The sequence below is a fragment of the Triturus cristatus genome, chromosome 8 (assembly GCF_964204655.1).
Source record: "Triturus cristatus chromosome 8, aTriCri1.1, whole genome shotgun sequence".
NCBI classification, from domain to species: Eukaryota; Metazoa; Chordata; class Amphibia; order Caudata; family Salamandridae; genus Triturus; species Triturus cristatus.
In genome coordinates this window covers 1230566841-1230587759 of record NC_140591.1, presented here as the reverse complement: position 1 = coordinate 1230587759, position 20919 = coordinate 1230566841, and the positions used below count along the sequence as shown (strand labels likewise).

The 20919-nt window shown below is 42.3% G+C and overlaps 1 protein-coding gene across 2 annotated transcripts in view; it reads right to left on the bottom strand.

The window, feature by feature from the left end:
* Positions 1-20919, bottom strand: part of SYTL5 (synaptotagmin like 5) — a 725724-nt gene that overhangs the window by 489854 nt on the left and 214951 nt on the right. The gene's annotated exons all lie outside the window — the stretch shown is intronic.

Genomic DNA, 20919 nt, shown 5'->3' with positions numbered 1-20919 from the left:
AGTCAAAGAATGAAGTGGTTGTACATTGGTCTGCTGCCAACATATGCAAAACTGTTTCCACTTAAGGCAATATGTTTTGTTTATACTTTTGGCGTAGGCTCTGGACAGTGTGTTCCTGCAGTTTCGTGTGATGTTTTGATGGGCAAATTCATTGTACTCAGGAGCCAGTCCAATAAGTGAAGAGACCTGGGATCTGGATGCAGCACTTGGCCCTGGTTCATTGCTAGTAGAGAGGGTATCATCTTGAATTGGATGTGAGTTTCCTGTAAGAGGAGAAGCAGTTCCATAAACCAATGCTGGCGTGGCCACTTGGGGGATATGAGAATTATCCAGAATGGTTTAGCAGACAATGCAATTGAAAATGCATTTCCCCATGATTCCTGATGATGATGATGTCAGCTTGCGAAGAACTGGCATTTCTGGTTCTGGCGCGTTGCAAAGAGGTCGAGATCCAGTTTGCCCCACTGAGAGAAAATGTTGTTGAGTATTTCCTCATCCAGCTCCCACTCATGGCAGGAGGTCCTCAGCCTGCTGAGAGTGGCCGCTATTGTGTTCTGCTTTCCTGGGACATGTTCTACTTGGAGATAAACTCTGTGACAGATGGACCATTCCCAGATGCCGTGCACCCCCTGGGAAAGTAGATGTGATCAGGTATCGCCCTGCTTGTTGATGTAGTGCATCATGGTCATATTGTCCATTGGGATGAGCACCTCTCAGTTTCTTATCCTTAGAAGGAAAGCCTGCAAGGCTAGGTGCAGTGTCTTGAGCTCAAGCAGATTGATATGGAAATGCAAATGAGATATTTGCCAGCTGCAGCTGACCTCCAGGTCTTGAATGTATTCTCCTTGTCCTTCCAGGGAGGTATCCGTGGTGATGACTAGTGGAGAAACTGGACTTAGAAAATAAAGATATGCTTGTCGCATCCCCTAGGAGAGAGCTTTGACCATGGACGGAATTGATTTGATGAGGTCGTCGAAGGACCCCATTTCCTGTACCCATTATCTGTCGAGTTCTCTCTGGAGGCGATACATTTATAGATGGCAGAATGGAACTAGATGGATGCATGATGAGATCATCCCTAGAAGGGACTTGTAGAGGCAAACTGAAAGAGACTCTTGTTTTAGTACCAATTTTGCTAATGAGATTAGCTTTAATTGCCTCTCTGACGTGGGTTATGCTTTGCTGAGTGTAGTATTGAGTGTTGATCCCAATAACTTTATGGTTCTTGAGGGGCAGATAACTGAATTTTCTGGATTCAGTGTGAGGCCTAGCTCATTACAAAGTGTTGTGCAGGTGTTTGTCGATCTCTGTGCAGCTTGATTGGAAGGTGCCTTGGCTAACCAATCGTCTAAATACGGGAAAACCTAGTATTTGTGCCAGGCACTTTGTGAATCGTCGAGGGGCAGACTTCAGGCCAAAAGGAAGAATCCTGAACTGGTAATGGCCACCAGCTACTTTAGATCATAGGAATTTCCAGTGTGGTGGGTGGATGGGGATCTTAAAATGCACATCCTGGAGGTCTAGGGTTGACATAAAATCTCCCTTGTTTAGGAGTAGCACAATATCCTTCAATGTTACTATGCAGAATGACAGTTTTTTTTAGATAGGTGTTGAGACTTCTCAGGTCTGGAATTAGTCACTACTCCTTCGACTTCTTGAGGACCAAGAAGAAATGGGAATAGAATCCCTTTCCATGTTTTGATGCAGTAACTCTTTCTTTCTATTGACCCTTTCTTGAGCATGGTTTTGACCTCCATCTTGAGATGATGTAGATGTTTCAGAATGGAGGTTTGAGGTGGGGTTGGTGGTGGGGTCTGGATGAATTCCAATGTTTGGCCAAATAAAACAAGGTTTAAGACTCATTGGTCTGTTGTTATGTCTTGCCAGAGTTGAATATAGTTGGATATTCTTCCTCCTAGCCTGAAAGGTGATAAAAGGGGAGCAGCTGAAGCCTGTAAACGGTCATTGACATTGGCCAATGTCCTTTCCCTGGCATCCCGCTCTACCTCTTGGTGCTGGCCTATTGTGGGCTGTTTGTGGTGGTTGCCGTTGTGAGTACTGGGGACAACACTGCTGAGAGGCAGATGAAAATGAGGGGTAACAATATTGTTGGTAGCCTCCTCTGTAGGAGGAACGTTTTCTTCTCCTAGCGCCCGAAAGGGCAATTTTATATATTGAAGAGCACCCAATGATTTAGCTGCGTTAGCCTCTGTTTTTGTGGCTTTTAGGGCGTCGTCACTATGCTTGCTGACAAGGGCTTTGCCATGGAAGGGCAAATCCAAGATCTTTTGTTAAAAGAGGTAGCTATCAGCCAGCTCTGCCTCCTTAACACAGCAGCTCCTGCGAGTTGTATGAATGCAGTAGTGGCAACGTCTATGGCACAATCTATCACCTCTGATGATGTGCGCTCTCCTTCCTGTAGAACTTTTTTGGCCTCCGTTTTGATGCTGGTGCAAATACAGAGCAATATTGGACCACATTCTGTGATCATATCAGCCGAACACCATCAGTGAATTCACCGCCTTACCGTAAGTGCTGACATGGACTAAAAGCACTTACCAATATTATCAAGGCGCCGACCCTCCTTGTCCGGAGGCGCTGAGATTGGTGCTGAAGGATTCTTAGATCTGCGCTGGGCTGCCTGTATGATAGCTCAATCAGGCTGTGGTTGACCAGTGAGATATGCAGGAGCATCCTCTGTAGCCTTGTATATTTTAAATAAAATGCGGTAGAACCACATTCACCATGGCTGTATTCTTTTTTACTTTTAAGCCCTCATCCCATATGTAGCTCACAATAGGCATAGCTCTCACACTCTTGAGACAGGGCTCCTTGAAATAATAAAGAAAGCAGTCCATCTGCGTAGTGGGCATTGTCAGGTCCAACCTTTTTGCTGCTCTTTTTAGCAGGTTATGGAATCCCCCAATGTCTTCAGGTATGGAATCTATTGGAGTTGGTGAGGGAGATGATGGTGTTGGCAATAATCATCCCATTCCGTGTGGGGTTGTTGGGTCCTGCAGTTAAGCGGTTTGTGGAGTACGTCTATCCGATGTCAACAGTAACAATTGTCAATGCTGTGGAATAGATGGCTTCCCAGATGGAGATCTTACAGGTGAAGACGCTTATGCAATAGAAGATGAAGTTGTTGGAAAATGCTTTCTGTAATCCGGTAGCATGCACTGTAGGTCTGTAACTAATGAGGAAAGCAGACACACCATTTCTTCTTGGTATTGTTGGTGGTATTGGTCTTGATGGCCATAATATCCATGCTCATCATAATCACCCTCATAGTACTTGTCGTCCTGGCCCTTGACATGCAGCTCGGACGGGCTGTGCGCAACCACAAAAGACCCCTCCTCATCCGAATCTTCTCCATCCAACTGATGAGCTGGTAGCAATGGTGAAACCTTTCTTGGAGAGGCATGTGCGGGAGTTAAATGTCTTATTTTATTTTGTTTTAAAAAATTTCCTCTCGTAGATGGGTTAGTCGATGAGGTCATTTATCGGGTCATCGATGAGGTCGTCAACGTGGATGGCAGCAATGACGTTGAGAGAGCAGTGTCTTCCATCGACGGGAGAGAAACTTTTTTCGTCGATGGGGAGCTGTCATCGTTGACAGGGGAGGAACTGCCTTCACTGTTGTAGGTCAGAATAATCTTCAGCGTTGACGGTCTATGTGTATGAGCCATCAATGAGTATGTCATCGTCGAGAAAGACGAGGTCATAGTCAGTGGGGAGATGGTGCTTGTGGTTGCTGTCATAGACACTGCCATGTACGTCTTCGTGGTCGACAGCGCAAACAACAAGATTTTTGTCGAATGAGAGACGCTCATCGATGATCTGTCAGCAGATGGTGCAGATGATGGTTTCTTGAAGGAGTGACAGACTTTAGGAGACGGTTCAGATCTAGATTTTTCAGGCCTTGGTTCCTTTTTCTCCTTTCGTCTAGAAGAAACCTTCCCTTCCCGAGGAGAGTTTGAAGGACTGCAGCCTCTAAAAGACCCAAGATGGGTCTGTTTGTGGGCTTTGTTTTGCTGCTCTAGAGAAGAGTGACAATGAGATGATGTCTACCTCTTGTGTGACCTTCTTGAGGAGGAGGAGAGTCCTCACTGTAATCATCAGACACCGGCTACTTCCTTGTTTTACGTTTTTGAAGCCATATCAGCAGCCGCCCTTGATGGTCCTTCAGAGTTTTGGTAGAAAAGGTACGACATACCTTACATTCTTTGGTCTTATGCGCTGGATAAAGGCAATATATACAGTCTTGATGAAGATCATCTGAATGAAGCCTTTTCTTACTGCAGGTAGAATAGGACCTGAAAAGACTCTACTTTTCATAATCTGACACGATGAAGACAGAATGAAGTAAGAAAATACAGACATTAAGGATAAATCTGTATATCTCTGAGGTAATAAGAAGGTTTAGAATTGTTCAGAATAGGTACAACTGAGCAGAGGTCAGTGGACACTCCCTGGTACATGGGTAATCGCAAAAAAATTTCCGGGGGCCAAAAACCTTGGTTTTTGGTGTGAACGAGGGCCGCACTGATGCCAGCAGAGTGGTGGTCTGGGGGCATTAAGTAGGTGTAGGAGAAGCACGGCATGTATATTTAGCGCCAAACTGAATTACACAATAGGGAGCCAGAAAACCTGAAATGAATCCCGGCTCCCCCACGTAACCAAATTATGTGATCCGTTATTTCAATTTCCCTCATTTTTCTTCATTATCACATATAAGAGGGCCTCGAAATATATGACTTCAGGATGCGTGCTGTACAAAACCTTCCCCTGTGTTTGGATTTAATCACTAATGGAATTGTTGTCGAGGGGAGGAGAAGCATGGTTGTTCTACATTAAGGTTTAAACACTATCACTTTAAAAAAAAATACTTTTGAATGCGCTGCTATAATCGGATTTACTAAGGTGAAACAGTTCTGCAGGTTAATGAAAGAAATTATCTGACTTTTGAAGAGACTTTCATATTTTAACACGTTTTCTGTCTTCATAAAGGTGTTGCAAAAAAGGGGTGTAATATAGCCTTATAGCCTGCCGTAGTGGGCTATACCGGCTATTAAAGGCCCGCTCCTGCGTTAAAGGCCCGAGCTGAAGGCGAGGGACTTTAACAAGGGACGCGACTTTAATAGCCGTATAGCCCTGCTACGAAGGGCTATAAGGCTGTTAGAACATTCTGCCACTAGAGGGCAGAATGTTCTAACAAATAAAACAAACCTTTAAATAAATGCTTGCTGTTCATTTCACACTTTTTCATGTTATTGAGGTGTTGAGTCAACAGTAGCCCAGTGCTACTTTTGCCCTGAGGGTCACTGAAAATGTCAGGAGGGCCACATGTGGCCCGACCCGTACTTTGAGTATCACTACCATACGACATGCGGTATAAAATTTGTGGGACTGGAGATTCTCAAAGGAGTGTTCTAGAGGGTAGGGCATTCTGATCGGTTGAAACCTAAGTTTGGGCTCTTCTTTAAAAATGACGAGGATATGATACAAAAATGAAGGGTCTAGTAGCACTCTAGTCTATATTTAATATTGCATTGCTATTATAAATAGGGCTCCCGGTTTTATGGTATTTATTTTTTTGCCATTTCCGTCTGTATTTATCCATATTTATTTTTTGGGCATTTTTTCTGTATTTATCCACATTTATTTTTGTCACAAGCAAAAGACGACGCTTCTGCTAGTATTTTTCCACATTTATTTAAATTGACAATGCACACATGCGCTCGGTTGTTATTGGTCAACACTATACATTCATCTGAAAACTTTGTCATTTGCAGAATATCCCAAATATGCTTAAAAGTGCTATCACAAGCCATTTGTCTCAGATCCTTCCAGTTTCTGTCATCGGCAGAGTGCCACATCCTCTCCCCCACTTAACACCATACTGCCCCACTGAGAAACTCACACTGCCTTCAGCTGCAACCCAATTGTGCCCCGCTATAAACACCTGGAAGCAATTCAATTCAAATTATGCACTAACAAGACCCCGTGTTAGCACGAGCCCTTTAAGGACTTCTTGTATTTCCGTGTCTTTGTTGTAGAGTGGGCGTCAGTCTGCTGGAATGTGCCAGCTTTTCATATCCCACCACGACCCATCCCTCTGTGTCCAGGTGCCGTGTGCAGCCACTCACACATGTCGGTAGGGGGCGCTCTGTGCCGTGGTAGAGGGGCGCGTGGGGATCCGGAAACTCATTTACCCCACACCTGGGCAGGGCTTTGAATACCTCACTGCATATGAGTGTTATTTAGCTAATTAGTACACCATTAAAAAATAAATAAGAGAAACAAATACTGATTTAAAACCTTTAACAAGTCAAGCTTGGGCCTTGCAAATGACATTGAAATGTTTGCGGCAGGTGCACAACCCACTGACCTGCCTTACAATGACTAGAACTTGTTGTACCAGGATGTCGGCAGCAGCTCCATTAACTCCTGAACCTGCAGTTTCATTGCAGGTGCCAGAACCATTTAAATTATGTTGTGATAATCCATACTGGTGAACCAGCAGACTACACACAGCGCTCTGCAGCAAGTACATTAACCCACTAAGGTAGCCTACAATGGTTTGGGTGGCCTTTGCTAGCCAGTATACCAGCATTAAAAGAAAGGACGAGGTGGGGCCGCAAAAGACCAGCATGTGATACATACAGGGTAACCACACTACGAGCCACACTTGCCACATTTCTAGCCAGACATACAGGGAGCCCTAAATATTATAAAGGCAATAAAAAGCCCGGGTAACCTGCCCACAGACAGGGTGAGTAGAGGTTCCCAATCGTTCTGCAGGTTAGGATCCTAGCAAGAAAATATTTTCACCACTTTACTTTGGCTCCATATAACGCCTAGAAGCCGTGCTTCGTTAACTACAATGAAAGAAAAATGCACTAGTGACAAATGACGAAATGTCGAACAAATAAGCGTTTCTGAAAACAAAGTTGTGCATATTCGGCCTTTTGCATAGCATTTGTGTTGTGCTCAGCTCATGCCACAACACGCGCTCAAATGGTCAAACGTCATATATTTGAAAGTTTTACTTTTACCACAAAATATATATATATTTATATAGCTATTGTGCTCTGCAAACCCTTTTTCTTCTCAGTCTTGCAGGTAAGCCTCATCCAGTAGTATCTTTAGCTGCGCTGAGAAGAGAGAGCCCTGTCTCACAGCTGGTGACGTCAAAGTGAGCGATCAGCAACAAATGGGCAAACGAGTGCCCTCTCAGGGCACAGGAGGAACACTCCCCACACACTTCACTAGAAGCACAAACACACCGGAAACCACAGCTCCAGAAGTACCAAGAACTACTGCAAGGTTTGAAGTAGAGCCCTCCGGGAGGGAGCCTGCAAGCCCTACCCCCTGTGGATGCTAGATGAATAATCAGAGTTTGGGACCCTGCACAGTCATCCCCACCCCATGGAGGTCTGGACACTACTGGTGTGAGCTCTACTTGAAAGAAGGCAGTGGGGAAGATTACTGGAGACGGCAGCGGTCTGCACACAGAGATGTGCTTGTGGCCGCTTAGAACACTTTTACGTAAACACCGAGGGAGTTGTGGGCCGCCAAATTGTGAGGATGAGTATTATTTTAAAATGCATTTCTTTTGAACAAAGGATGAGAAAAATGTAGATTCTAACATTGATTTGAAACCGCAGCCCCTTCACAGCAGCCCCATAAGCAGAACTGTAAAACCCAGTCTGCGGGAAAAGACGGGTGCTGGTGCAATCAGCAGAGTGAAGAGGCAGGGGCTAAGGGGTCAAAGAACAACAAAGCCTCATTAAGAAGTAAACGGTCTTTCAAAGACCTGTGAAGTACTCGGTCGGTTGGCTATGTGTGCGCCCTGGAATCTGTCTCAGCCCCGGGTTACACCTCTAAACCCTCTAAGGAGGGGGAGACACCAGATGGTTGGGGGTGTGATTCTATTAATGTCAATGACAAAATATAGTAGTATTTTCCCGTTTTTATATATAAATACAGATAAAGGAAAACTTGTTTTCCTTCTGTATTTATATGTAAAAATCCGTTTAAACGGAAAACCTAATTATAAAGTACCCTGGCCCCACCATCTTGATGACAGAAATGATTCAAAAATGTGAATCTAAAAAAAGTTCCAATACTGGAGTAAAATTGAATTCCTTAAAACTAACGAATGCTGCATCATTGCAGGTTTCAGCTGTTAGTCTTGTTTAACACAGCTTTTTTCCTCACACTTAATGGTGGGTGGAAGTGCAATGTGGATCAAAATCAATGTCACTGGTTGATCTTTACACATTCCTTACTCACTTGTCCAATATGAATTACCTTTATGATGTCCTCTTCACCCTTCAAACGATGTTGTCCTAATCAGAAGCTTTGTTCATCCCACATTCTCATGTTTTGTTAATGAAATTGAACTTACACTATTTCTCTGGTACTTAGACCCATTTCTCAGCACCCCACCAAAAATAAAACGTTTCTCTTCCCTATTAAATTTCTATGTGTAAAGGAAGTAGAACCCCAGTGAGTAAGCATATCTGCTTAAAAATGAGAAAATATGTGGTTCATTTCTGCTTTGTTTGTTATGCTGATAACAGTTTGAGTGTGTTGGGCTGTTCTGGGAGTTGGAATGCATGGGGCTAACGCTATGAGACTTCACAGTAAATAGAATTATGTTTCTGTGCAAGCAATGTAATTGTAGATGTTGTTTAATATAGCCTTATAGACCGCTGTAGCGGGCTATACCGGCTATTAAAGGCCCGCTGCAGCGTTAAAGGCCCGAGCCGAAGGCGAGGGACTTTAACAAGGCTGCAGGACTTTAATAGCCGGTAGAGCCCTGCTACGAAGGGCTATAAGGCTATTAGAACATTCTGCCACTAGAGGGCAGAATGTTCTAACAAATTAAACAAAGGCTTCAGGGAGCGTGAGGGGATTGAAATCCCCTCAGACTCCCTGAAGCCTTTGTTCACAGCCACAATGAAGCATTGGAATGTTGGAGCTCTGGGCTTATACCAGCCATTATAAGGCCGGAGCACTCCATTGTTTTCAAGGGAGCTTCCAACATTCCAATGTTCTAATTTGGAATGAATACAATGATTTTGAGCAGCAAATGACTGTGGTAGCTTATGTGTTCCATTTACCTCTAATGTATAATGAATTATATTGTAGTTGCAGGTATTCATTGACTCATACCCATGGGCAAGCACCGAAGAGCTTCTAGTGAACTTGTAGCATGCACTCTGGCCCTCATTTACAAGACGTCTGCGTCCCCAGAGCGTCACTATTTATGACAACACGGTGGCGCAGGTCTCTCAATCATATCTATGAGGCGACGCAAAGTCACCCTGCTTGGCTTTGCATGGCCTCATAGACATGGAGTAAAACAAGGCAGCAAAAAGCACTGCCTTGCCTTACTCTATGTCAAGAAGGCGTTCCATGGGCGTTTCTGTGGGTGTTCCCACTCAACACCCATGGATTTTGATACTGCCCCAGATTTACAACATCAAGTAAACCTGGGGCAGTGCCAAATATGTACGCCTCCCCAGAGCAAGAGTAACTCTGTTTTTTCTTCTTTCCATATTTGCTGCATTCCGCAGCATACATAGAACAAGGAAAACACCTCTTGTGGTTGTTTTTGCTCGGTAAGGTGTCTCTTCCCGCACAAAAACAATCATGCCAACAACAAAGGCACCCTTGCACCATGGTGTAAGGGCGTCTGTGTTGGTGCTCGGGTGCAAATTGTTTGCCAGCGCTGGCTGAGAGGACTGGAATGCACTGTATCTTGTTAATATGGTGCATTTCTGCCCTTTCAAATTGGCATAGGGCAGCGAAGCACAATGATTTGCAGCGCTGCCCTACGCCAAATCTTTGTAAATGAGGCCCTCTGTATGTCACACTCAGTTCAGAGTATAAAGTGGCCTATGTGAGAAGTGTTTGGTTGTAATGTGTAATGGTCAAAGTGGTGCGCATACTGACTCCATGTAACAGTGCTTGAGCATAAAATGGGAGTGAAGGGTGTGGAGAGAAAGAACACTGAAGCTTGAAAAGCATCGTTATGTATATTTGGAAGGTATGGGTCAAACATGCCAACATTTTGAAACTGGAAAGTGGGAGATTTTAAATCAAAATCTGGTGAATGTATTTTACTCATTGACTTACACTGAAACTGACGCAATTGTATGTGCCGTCTGAATCGGGTCTGTTGGCATGCAGGATGTGGGTACCGCATGTGGCCTGTGTGTGAAGTGTGTTAATGCTTTGGTGTATTACTCTTCTCAGGTCGCTATGACTGTGTGACTGTAGTGAAGGCGAGTGGGAGCGAGCAGTGCATGAGGTTATTCCTAACGTACTTATCTGGGACTTTAGTAATGTTTCCTGAGTGGCTGCAATTTTTAATCATTTGTTGGGCAAGAGCCAGTCTGTACCAGCCTTTCTGTACTGAAGTTGGTCTTGGTTGTTTCCTGTCTTTGCAGAGCGGGAGTTCCATAACTCTGCTGCCTTACTAAATAGGCTCAAATGATGAATTCTAGGACACTATTCTAGAAGGAAGAGTTACATTTCCATGTATACTTGAAGGTTTGTTTAAACAACAGCTAGTCTAGTGCTGTAGATTTCTATGTGGACAATACAAAGTACCTTAAAGGAAGAGTGTATGGTTATGGGCACTTGGGGCCCCATGTTCGACACGTTTTAGCCATCGCAAACGGAGAATCTGGCCATTTTGCGACCACTAAAGAGTTGTTTGGCATGTCCAAACCATATTTTGCAAGTCAGTACCTATTACCAACTGGCAAAATAGGGCCCGTAAGTCAGTATTAGGGAGAGGCATGTCAAGGGCATCCCTTCCTAATAGCGAGTCGTTGGAGGACGTAAGAAGGTCCTGCGACCAGAATGCCGTCGCAAAACTTTATTGCCTATTTCAAGTAGGTGGTAATCCAGTCGCAAAAGGAAAGGGGTCCCCAGGGGACCCCTTCCCCTTTGTAGGACCCCTTTCCTTATGTGAAATGCAACAGAAATGTTTTTTAAAGAGCAGGCACTGGTCCTGGGACCACTGCCTACTTTTAAAAAATGAAACTGAAATGCTTCATTTTTCTTTTTGAAACACATCCCGTTTGCCTTTAAGGAAAACAGGCTGTATTTAAAATACATTTTGCATTATTTAAAAGCAAACACAGACATGGTGGTCTGCTGTCACCAGCAGGCCACCATACCTGTGTTTTTTTGCGATTCCCAATGGGACGCAAATTGCGACCTATGTCATGAATATTGATGAGGTAGGTCAATTGCGACCCCATTAGGAATCACTAAATGTGTCTGAGACACATTTGTGCATCGCATTTTGCAAGTTCCAAATTGCGAGTTGCAAAAATTCCCCATTAGAGACTCACAAAATGATTTGGTCGTACATGTGGCCATAGGTGAAGAACTTAGTGGATTTGAGTGATTAATGCCTCTGCAACCTACAAGTGGAGATCAAAAAAATTATTTTTTCCCCTCTTGTATATTGTTTGTTGTATGGCTATTGCATATTTAGATGTGGAGCTCTATTGTGTGACTATGTTTTCCATAAACAATTTCCTATTTTTGTCACGCCTACCTACCCATGCCTTCTATCTAGTTGAGCTATCTTCTTAATTCTGACTACTGGTTTGTAACAAAAGACTGTTCCTAACCATATGTGGGCAATCTTCATGAACATTTCATGAAGGCAACAGAGAAAAAGGAAGCTACATAAAGATTAAGGGACAAACCACCCAGCCAATCCACTAGTAACGCTGATTGGAAACAAAACGTAGGAATTAGCAAGAGCTACAAGACATAACGGTAAGGAGTGATGGTTGGGATTAGGACCTAATTTATGTTGCCTTTTAGCACTACCATTCTGGATAAGATGTTTATTCTTTCATTAGGTTATAGTTACATGACATGACTTTAAGGAGTCCTTTAAATTCTTCAGAGGGACGAATTTTACAATTAATAATCCAGATAGTTATTAAAGTATCTGCCTAAAGTTATATTGAAACCTAAGGCTGTCATGTTGAGTAAAGTACGGTGCTGTCATCCCATCAGGTGGCGGAAGCTTTTGTCTCTGTCCTATTGGTAGAAGACCGCTCATCAAACTAAGGGATCTCTGCCCACCTGGCAGGACTCTCTTCCACTGAAAGTGCTTCTGTTGCAGCAAAATAAAACATTGAGTTGGCTAACCATGTTCGTGCACCCCATTTGGCATTCAACTATGTTTTTCAGGAACAATTCTGTAAAGTGACAGCTTGTTTCTGGAAACAAAATGTCAATGACCTAGTTCCACAGGCAGTTTTCTTCCTGTGCATGTGAGCCATAGTTTGTTTCCCTGCCCGACTCCACCATGCCTTCTATGGCCAAGCCAGGCAGGGACTAAATGCATTGGGAGAAACACGCTAAAAAGTGTGGACTTCTGCCTGCATAAAATGTGGCAGCTCTGTGGGGGGCTTGTATGGCTGCCTTTCATTGAATGCTGGCAGTGCCAATGAGGGGGCCACCAGCAGTCAATCAGCGGTTTTCCCACTTTAAATGGGGCAGGGAAACAGTACGTTTGTGGGCTGAAGAACTGCTTTGCTCTGGTGGTTCTCCCATTGCCTTCAAACTCAGTGTATCAGACTGGCTGGAATTGCTCTGTGTTCTCCAATTCATACTTGTTTAGACTACTGAATTCGAAATTTGTTGGGCATGACCCTGGGCATTTCTACCGCCTATCTTAGGGCCTGTTTTCTTAGGGCTACTGTATCTTTACTCTGGAATTCTGCCTGAACAATCAAATATGACCCATATAGAAGTTGGTGTCTGGCTTTTCTTAGTCATCAAGGCACTTGGTCAATCCAGTGTGAGAGTGCATGGTTATGGAATATTCTTCTTCCGAGTGTCGTGGCTGCCACCTGAAGGCATGGCAGAAAATTTCAGTTTGTTATTTCCTAGAAAAGAAGGTGTCTCATGAATGTTGTGAAGCCAGTAGTAGTATCCAAGAAATCTATATAACCCAAGAGTTTGAACTGACTTATTTGGAGATATTTCTAAGCCAGCAGTACCCAGCTCAAAAATCACTGAGAGTTTGGGAGGGTGGGGGGGGGGGGGGGGGGGCAGGGGAGCGTCAAAGAAACTTTATTTATTTTATTAATATGTGATATAAAATGAAAAGCCACTGATCTAAGTGTAAAATATTGTTCAAGCAGAGATGTAAATCACCTCAAATACTTTTGCAATTCTTTTGTGTTTTAGTGCCTTGCTGTTCTGTACTTAGACAATGCTCCTAGCTGTTTCTGCACAGCTTCTTCTGAAATCCATTAGAGCAAGGAACTGACTCTGGAAGGCCAAATCATATTCAGTTCAGTGGGGTTAAACTGGAGAGCCAGGTCAAATCTAAAGGTATGCAGGGCATGGTGACAATTTCGACCAGTCCTGTCTATAGCGTGCGCAGAGGTGAGACAATATTATGACACCAGCCCTTCACATCAAATTTGACTCAACAATTCAATGGCCAATAGAGAAGGACTACTCCTCCGGCCTAATACCCCACTCAAAGCAAGATACATGGCATTACAATAGAAAATTGTGCATAAACTAAGGACACATAGAAAAGGGAGACCTTAACTCCATGTTGCCAATCTAAACTGGGCCCATCTGAATTGGCAACTCTGCATCCACTAATATGCCCTTCCACTTATTTGCAAACGCTCATTTATATTGGCCAATCAACAAAACAATTTTACATAGGAAGGGCAACAAATTCACTTCTACTGCCCAATAATCACTACAAAAATAGGTTCAACAATAAAATATTATAAAAAGAGAGGGAAGATGCCCGATATGACTCATGACCGCCTAAAAATAAGGCAAAACAACAAATGTTTCTAATACAACGCTGAATGATCCAGCAGACTAAACAAAACCCTTTCACCTTCACACACCCTTTAGAAAATTGGGCACAACAATAAAGATAAAAGACACTGGTAAATCCCATAGGTATGTTTTATTGTGCTGATGCATGTAAACTGAAGTCAACACATTGATGCCAGATCTCTTGGCATTGTCAGTGATTGCTCGTTTTTAAGCAGATGGACTGTGTGCCCATATGCATGTGTGTGTAAACATATATGTAGTGTGACTCGCAAACGATTCCTGTTTTAAATGTAGATAACGTCTGATGAAGTGAAAAATCAGATCAAAAAATTTGCTTTCTGTATAGAAGTCATGTATAAGATTTTTAAAAATGTAATATCTGATTATTCAGCATACTTCGAGATGTAAAATAGTCCCTCGTGTATTGTATTGCAAAGATTCCATAAATGGATTAATGATGCATCAACAGGCAATAGTTTGATATGAGAGAGGAATGCTCCTCTGGGTGGAGCCAAAGCGCACTCATTTTCAGGGACTGGGCGTTATTATTCAACCCCCTGGTCTGATTTGGCTTATGCCTTCTTTAAGCTGCAATCTACCAAACTCTGTCTACCAGCTGTTTGTTTCAAATAGCTGCTAGGCAGAGTTTGGTAGTTTCAAGTGTGGTAGTTTGAAGGCGAGGGGCACCGGCACTCATTTTCATGGATTGGCTCTTATTATTCAGAGCCAGACTTTGACCCAAAGCAAGAGAGACAGAGGCAGAAAATGAAGAAAGAAGAAGTAAGAAAGTAATCTGAAAAAAATAAAACAGGTGATATCAGGGATGAAAAACGATCTGCAAGAGTGAGCCAAATTGACAGAAACAGGGTGGTGGGAAAAAGAGGAATGTCTTGGTCTCTCAAGCCCAGTTTAACAGGGATGTCATTGAGGAATGTTCATCGTGTACCATGGGTCTCCAAACTCCATGGCTGGCCTATGTCAAGCAGATATGCTACTTACTAGGTAAGCAGAATTGCTTCCACAGGCCTAAAGGGTTGCATAAGGATGAAACAATTGTTTATTGAAATGAGGCAGCGAGCAAGGGAAGCAGGAGAATTAACTCAGACCTAGAATAAGGATTACATTTTAATCCAAATCACCCTAGGGCTCGAAACATGTGTCCTTGAACATCTTTGGCAGCTCTAAATTGGACCAGTACTACACAACAAAGCGGGGAATTGTTTCTTTTTAACATGAGAGGAGAATGCATTCACAGTATTGTCCCCCCATTCTGGTTATTAGCTTGTACCCATGATAACCAAAATGAGGAGACAATGATGGAACCCAGGGAGAATAGGTGGATCTGGTGGGTGGGGTATTTTAGGGAAGGGAAAAAGCGAAGTAACATCATATTGTAACCTAAAAGAAACAGAAAAACACCTCGGAAAAAATGTGAGCACACTCATCACTAAAAGAAAGCCATACCCAGCTGCTGGGCTCTTACATTCCATTAGGGCACCCAGAGTATTTTATAAACCCGAGCTCCTTGCAGAAGATTTCATGGGAAACATTAAAAAGAGAGGGGCTTTGCATGTCAGAAGAGGCCAGACTGTCGAGCGAACTCACTAAGCCCACTGTTAACCATCATCAAATGATTTTAACTACTTTTGGAATGGAGCTATACCTGTCCTATGTAACTGTTACCTTTGATAGAATGTTATTGGCTAGATGTAGGCTAAACACATTCCATAGAATGGTGTCGTGGCCCAAGATGAATGATTGGTCGAGACAACTTTCATCGTGTTCCTGCGATAACTAATCATGCCAGTCTACAATCCACACAGTTCTCTTTTGTAAATTTTACTGTGAATTAAGAAAAGTTTGGCTGATCCCGCCCCTAAAATCTTACGGGCTAAGACAATGTCGTCCTGCTTTTTTAAAACTCCAATTATTGGATAATGATCATGTAGTATGGAGACTTCTTATGTTCTTAAAGAGAGTTTTTTTTTTTTAGGAAAAGTTTAACTACCACTGACGAATTATAATCTTTGATCGAATTGGTTTTAACTCTTTATGTAATGATATTGTACTCTGTATGAAAGCATTTTGCACAACATGATAGCTGCTAGTTTGTAATCTCTATTTTATTGAATATAATGTAAAAATGATTTTTAAATTGTGCTTTTATGATTGTAAATTTGTAACAATTGAATAAAGCTTTATGAACTGAACTGAACATTCCTTTAGCTACACATTCTCTTTAAACGCAACAAATACCGATTGTGTCATTGTTGAAGCATCAAAACAGTACTTTGTGCACTGTCCTTCAGCTGCGGCAGTAACTCGGGTTAATGATACTGTGGGTGTCTCATTAGCTTTTTTATGGCACTTTTTTGCATTTTAACAGTCAATTTCACGCATCTGCAACTTCAGAAATGAAACTATGAGAATAGGCTGAGTTTCCATTATTTCCCCCACAGCTTTCACGGCTTCCTTTCAGGCCCTCAGGTTGAAACAAGAGGGAACTGTGTTTTTCCTGCCCTGGTCACATTCTTTGTCGAATCAACTATTCCTCTGCCTTTCATTGCAATTATAAAGGTTTCGACGCCTGAGAAATAATCAGGTGATTGAAATTCAGCGAAAACGTTACATTTCCCTTAAGTTTTCTGGGAGCCGAAGTTCAAGACACTTATAATAATAATAATGGTAACATTACGGCTAATTTTGTACGAATCGCTTCACCTAAGACATTTCGCATACAATTATCATAACACAATTTTAATACTGCTAAATGTTCATGGTTTTGATGACAATCAAAACTTGTAATCAGCTGTATTAGCCACCAGTCTCAGCTTAACTGGGTTTATATATATATATATATATATATATATATATATATATATATATATATATATATATATATATTAATCATCTCACACTGCACTGTTACCAGCGAGAGTTGTAACCGAGCTAGAATTAAAAGTTGCAGCTGGAAGAGGTTCACAAGGTCACACAACATGTCTCCAGTATAAATACTACACTAACCAGATATGAAAAGTTTCCATATTTTTTCCTGGAGTTTTTTATAATGCGCAAACTTGACCAGAAGGTGTCAGAGCGCTTTAAATGAGCACCAGTTGCGTTACACAAGGACACAAGGACATGATGTGTCAATTTGTTCTTAGTTGAAAAGTATTACAGAAATGTTATAGTGGTAAAAAACAAAGCGAATCCAGTTGCACCCTTTTTGATGAGGGTGTACTGGGGTGTTAGGCAAACAGGTTTTGTTTCCAACTACGTCTCAAAAGAAGCACCCCTCCCATTTCAGTGCCTTGTTTTATTTACACATTAAAGAATGGACAAAACATATTTTCACCACTTTCAAAGTGTGCCAGATAGAAATAAGTTTGAGGTGAAATCATTTTCTAATCATTTCACAAAGTTTTTACAATATCAGACTTTCACTTGGGAATCATCCTTGTGTGTGCATACTTGTATTGGGCCGAAATCCCACACAAAATCCAGAAATCTGCAGATGAACGACCTCACCTGGGTGCAGAATTACACATCTTTGTAATTCACACAACTTTTCCAGAGTACAGCTAGAAACCTGTGACAGTCGCAGATGTGCAGGAATACTTTTGGTAAACATTTGTGAATAGCAACGAAGCAGAAACGTTTTCACATTCACTATCCTACAGAATGCGCATTTGCAAATAACTTGAAATGTGTCCAAAGGCACACTTTAAAAAAATAGAACATTCTTCACTGGGAAAGTATTTTCCCCTATGAAGAAATACCAACACCTCCTCCGAATTTGGTGCTGTCCACTTTTCATTCCCAGCCTTTCCAGGGCATCCCTACACTAGAACCCTCCCTACTCCATATCTGAAACTTACTCATGTGCAATATTACAAGAACGAGGGCTAATACCTTGTATTAGTAAATGGATCTACAAATGAATACCTTGAACTTGTAAATCAGACTATTTGCACATATAAGTGGAACGCACAAATGGTTCTGAGAATCATACCTTTACGATTGTTTGCCTAAGGTGGTAAGATGACTAACTTATGCATGCGATTGCGACGTATGAGTTCGTACAGTATGCGAAAGCGAGTGGCCAGGGACGCACGACTCAATTAGGTCACCGCCCAAAAATGCACAAAGTGTAGGACTCTACTTTCCCATGTTTACACTAAACTTACACCTACATGGACTAGACACATGCGCTGTATTAAGGGTTGCAAAGTGCAATAATCTGGACAGCTATGAAAAGGTGTGTGTCAGATGGATGACATCTACTGTAAAAATTATTTACAGTGCAGAAATACGGTACAAAAGAAATATAAACGGAAGTTCACATTGTCCTGACACAAGCCTAATGCATTCACTGCATATGGTAAGCATGCGTAATCGGTTAAGGGAATTGGGGTATGTCCTTCAATGTATGTGGTTACCATAAACATTCTTGTGTCAATTCAAATATGTTATTTACACACATTTATAATTCAACTAACAGACTAACGTCCACCTATCAAGTTAATTTCTTTTTTTCCTATACTAATTCCCCACTAATCCTGTTTTGAGTTCCGAAGTAGCATGCTACCCGTGGAAAAGCACTTCAACACCTCATATGGGGTAGTAAATGCAACCCCTTCTCTCTTCTATCCCTCCACTATTCTTTTGAAATCCAAATAACAAACTCACATGTCCACCACTCAAATCAATTTATTATCTCCGTATAATAATTCACCACTAATTCTTTTTGGGTTCTGGAGTAGCGTGCTACTCGCCAAAAAAGCGCTTCAACGCCTCATCAGGGGTAGTAAGCGCTATATAAATGCAATTACATCTTTTAAGGAAATGCACATGAATACAGATGCAGTTGTAGAAAACATCCATGTATAGATGTACCTTATTTGTGGCATATTTTATGTGGTGTTCTCTGCCTTGGTGATTAAGCCCCCAAGAGTTACCTTAACTGTCGTGTACCCGTCAGTTGCTCCATGTACGGTATGTGTCTGATCAAAAGGCCCGTGGTTTGGTTACGTCAGAAAATACCTAACATTTTTGCAAACGACACAGAGCTAGTAAAAGCAGACCTGCCAGTTCATCTGCTCTCACATGCCATGGAAACAGGAGGAAGAGCCTTAATCACAAAGACACAATGGATCAAGGGCTAAAAATAATGTTAAAGAAATGCAACTTGAAGGAATGTTCTGTTGACAGGCTGTGCTTTAACATCTTCCAGTAAAAGGATAGGCAGGCATCTAATTATTAAATGACTTTTGTTGTCTACAACTTACTGTTTTCAAGCATTCTCAGTCGTGAAGCTGGGTATGAGAGTCCTCAATCGCAGGATTGTCTAAGATGGCTGCCTAGACACAAACATGCATTATTTTCATTGTATTACACTTTAGCATTTCTTTAGAACTTTCCTACCTCTTGTTGAGACCCGAGACTCAGCTGGCTGAGTCAAATTAATTCACTCTTTAGTGTCTTGGTGGTGTTGTGAGTCATGCCTGAAGAGTGTGTTCTAGGCTTGATGTGGCAGCATACAGCAGCCCTTTTTGAATGAGTTGTAAGATAGGGAATTTACACAATTTGTCAAAGTAGAGTGTGAGGGTCACTTGGTTCCTGATTCTTAGAGAAGCCAGGTCTTTACCTCTTTTCAGAATTATAGGTGGTTGTTGACAAACCATTTTAGGTCCAGCTTTTGAGACATCTTTAGCTGTCTTGCAAGCCTATGGTTTTTCCACAAACTTCACACACAATACATAGCAGGCTTCATCCACTGGCCTTCGAAATGTTCATTTATATTCTGCTTCTACCCACCAAGGCAACACAGCATGGCCCATTTTACCCATTGGCTTCCTGCACTTTGAGTGACTGCAGAAAACATGCGCATATTGTTCACATCGGCCTAATCAAGTTCCTTTTTCTTCAGTGATAAACCTAGTTCAAAGTGTGCTTTTCCATCGTTTTAGTTATTTTATTTATATTAGCTTTAAATAGCGACTGGTTGGACAGAGCTGGGATAACAACTACTGAATCACAAAAGAGAGCGCTAGGCAAGGGTATTACACTTGAATAATGGGCCATTTTTATTTTGGCAAAAGAGGCAAAACAGATGAAAGACCACCTAGAAGATTTGACTTTGAGTTGACTGTTCACTGTAGACCGACTTCTGGATACCCAATTCTGCTCATGTATGTCGTGCTGAAGTTAATTAACCTAACAGGTATTTGTGCTGGTATCTTTTGAATTTCCTAAAATGTTTATATTGTTTTATACTGCGTTTGGATTGCAAACGTATTGCCACCAAAAACAATTCAAATGCATGGCACAACTGAAAGGCAACTCCACAATGAACAGGACATTTTGTGGTTGACACTAGATCTCTGAATTAGGTCTGGTGACCTCTCTGATGTTTTAACCATTTGACTTAGCGAGCAGGAATAGATTATTAGTATGTCTTGTCTGATATTTGTGACTCCTTGCTTCCACTAATGATAGCATTTCTTTTTGATTCTTCTCATTGATATTGCTGATTCTGGAAGAGTGTGGCTGGGGCTGTGTTTTAGCTAATGTCTCAAGGCCTTGTGTTTCTGTTTGTGGCGCAGATCCAGGTAACTTAGCCAAGGGTCAGTGACTACTCTTTTAGTTTCTGAAATGAGTCTTCTGGGTAGTTTCCCTACCAGAGTGATGTTTAAAGCAAACACAAGATGATGGACGGAGCGCTGTAACGTTTCAGACACTCACCCCCAGTCACAAATCTGGGTTGAATCCATCATCGTTCTTTAGCTCACTGCGCCAGCCCAGTTCAGACACAACTTCATGCAAATCAGTCTTGACCCTGTGCCTCATGGGAACAGTCCTGCCCGAACTGCCAAGCCAGGTCTTCCCTGGACCGGAAACAAGCATCCTGGGACCGATTTTGGGCTAACAACCCTCATTAGCCAGGCTAGCTTGAATCCAGTGACAAAGTGAGCAAGGGACCCACGTCTGGGCATACCCTGCCAACTTAGGGCGAACAAAGTAAACACAAGGAGATGATGGACGGAGCGCTGAAAC